This window comes from Ipomoea nil, unplaced genomic scaffold (assembly GCF_001879475.1).
Source record: "Ipomoea nil cultivar Tokyo-kokei standard unplaced genomic scaffold, Asagao_1.1 scaffold2782, whole genome shotgun sequence".
NCBI lineage: Eukaryota > Viridiplantae > Streptophyta > Magnoliopsida > Solanales > Convolvulaceae > Ipomoea > Ipomoea nil.
Window position 1 is genome coordinate 193,109 of NW_017619210.1, and position 3,326 is coordinate 196,434.

The following is a 3,326-nucleotide window of genomic DNA, read 5'->3' on the forward strand; positions in this document are numbered from 1 at the left end:
ATAATAATAATAATAATAATAATAATAATAATAATAATAATAATAATAATAATAATAATAATAATAATAATAATAATAATAATAATAATAATAATAATAATAATAATAATAATAATAATAATAATAATAATAATAATAATAATAATAATAATAATAATAATAATAATAATAATAATAATAATAATAATAATAATAATAATAATAATAATAATAATAATAATAATAATAATAATAATAATAATAATAATAATAATAATAATAATAATAATAATAATAATAATAATAATAATAATAATAATAATAATAATAATAATAATAATAATAATAATAATAATAATAATAATAATAATAATAATAATAATAATAAATAATAATAATAATAATAATAATAATAATAATAATAATAATAATAATAATAATAATAATAATAATAATATGAGTTCATTTTTTTTACCAATGTCAAATTTGACCTGACTTCCCAATCAAGACAATGATGTACAATGAGATCACATGTTATTATAACTTATAACAGTATTATCATTTTATAGACACTGGGACATAAAAAAATTCTACTTAATTATTTTATTTTTTTAATTATACAATGTTTGAATTGAACATTTTGCAATACTATAAAGACTATGTAGATTGAGATGTTAATCGGGTCAACCTGTTCAGTTTCGGTCTAACCCTATCGGGTTTTAGACTTATCGGAGTTATCGAGGAAGCTCAACTAAAACTTTTGACATTTTTAAATTAACATTATGAACTTTCGATTTTGATAAATTAGTGCATTTACACTAAAATATAAATTTACATCATTCAATCAATATAAACCTCAATTTCTAAATTCTAACTAAAAAAATTAATATATTTATACAATAATGTAATAATTAAAATAATTTTATTTATTTATAACAAAATATTTATTTTTTTAATAAATCTATTATAATTTCATTTACAAATTTAATTAAAATTACTAAAAATGAACTTACATATAAATTCTCTATATATTTTGTTCCACATCCCTTGTAAAACAAAGAATAATCTTAAATGGCTTGTACTATCGAAATACCCTACTAAATTTCAAGTTGTCCGTTCAGGTCATCGGATTTATCAGGTTAGTCCATCGATTTCGGGTAAAGATTGATATCCTAATTTATTCTCATAAACCTTTTTACATGCAATATAGTTGCAAGTGCATTGAGAAATACATAGAAAATTCCAAAAATGACATATTTACAAATATATATATGTAAAATAAATAAATAAATAAATAAATACGAGTAAATAAAACCAGCATTAGCAAAGAGCATGATAGGTTATGGCACAAGTTGGGTGATAAGACCAAGTCAAGTCATTGCAATGATAATAATTGAAACGTGTTGACTTTCAACCATACCCATCACTTGATCTTTCTTTGAGACGGTAAAATAGTACGTAGTTGAAGTTGTTGGAATGATGTCTCCCTTTTCTCTTTACATTTATTTATACCTTAGGTTTCCAAGTCTCACTAGACTAATTTTAAACTTTTAGAACCTTTACTAGACTAATTTTAATCTTCTAAAACCTCTATTTAAGAGCACTAGAGAAGGTAAATCACGAATATTAGATTAATCTTAAGCCTCCAAAACCTCTGTTTAAAGTCGCTCAATCGCTCAATCGTTCAATCAGTTCTCAATTTTCATCCCTGAATGTGCACTGTACGCACAAAGAGTTTTCATCACTATTTCTAACCATTTTTTTTAAAAACAAAAAAAAAAAAAAAAACTTTCAATTGAGAAAAAGAATGGTGCTAATGAACACTCAAGTGCCACATTAGCATGACTACAATAATTGGTGCTACCAAATGAATACATAAAGCTCCCGAATCATAGCTTAATGGTCAAAAATAAGTGTAGGTGTAGTGCCCAATAATTATCCAATTTAAATGCTCAATAGGAGAGGATTTCAATTAAAAAAAAAAAAAAAAAAAAAAAAAAAAAAAAAAAAAACACTTAGATCCTGCCTTCTTTACCTTCACTCACAATTCCCGGGGCAGGGGTAAAGGATCGTTATGATGTGCAACCGTGTGCACCATGCAAGGTGCACACAGAATTGGATTCATAATTTCTATACTATAGATTCATAATTTCTTGATACTGCTAATTATATGTAGGCAATATGTAATAACACGAGACCAATTAAAGCAAGTAAATGACTTTATTGATCGCAATAGAGGCCCTAAGTACAATCTACTTGGTTGCTCTGAGTACCGACTGACTGCGGTCGGGATTCTCTAACAATAACCTATCGATCGTCCAAAAGTCCCCTACACTGTAGCTACTGTGGGTATTTATAGCCGCCATGCCGGGGACAAGATTCCAGCCGTTCGGCATGTCCTCCACGTAGCCACCACGTGTCATCCTCTCGGGTGCCCTGCCTGTCAATGTAGAGAGCCGCCACGTGTCCTTCGTCAGCTCTCTCGCCAAAGGGCTACCGCTCGGTGGTCGACACCGTCGCTCGGGCAACTCCCGGCCGTTCCCGACCGGGGTCTTCTCAAGGAGCCCGACCTGCTACCTGCAAAGACAAAGAGAAAAAGACAAAGGCTTCTCGGTCGTGGTGAAGCTATGTCGGTCGGGATATTCCCTACCAAGAGCCCCCCAGCCCGGGCCTTTTTAATCGTCCGGGAAAAAATGGGCCGGGATGAAGAAGCCCAACCGTCGGCCGCTAAACCGACCGGCCATCTGTCATTCCCTTCTCCGCCACGTGTCGGCCACTGCGACTGCAACCGTTGCCTCGGAATCAGCGCTGGTCGTGTCGCGCAAGTGGACGGCTTTCCCGCCTAAATGTTCTCCTATAAATAGGCCCTTGAGGCCCTCATTTGAACTTTCCTCAATCTTCTGAAGCAATCGGTACCCTCAGAGAGTCCCGAGCAGCAGATCATCAGTCCGATCAAGCAAAGCAAAACTTTCAGATCCTCTTCCAAGTTTCTTCACTCGGTAAGCTCCTAACCCTTCTCTTTTCTTTATGCTTCCATCTTAGGTAGAAAACTCCTAGGTCAACTAACTGTCCCGGACATTCTAAGTCCTCTACTAACCCCGACCGACCTTTAGGTAGATCGAAATGACGGACTCTGACAGTCAGAACGCCTCGATCGCGGATTATGACGAAGAGGTCGAGCATCTCAGCGACGAGGAGGTGGACATTATGTCCTACTCCCCCGAAACTATCTACCGACCGGCGCCAGCCCCCGAGCAGGCCACCGCACGAGACACGTCGTCCAGCTCATCCGGGTCGTCAAGCTCCAGCTCAAGCGGATCGGGGAGCTCCGGCGAAGAAGAGGAAGA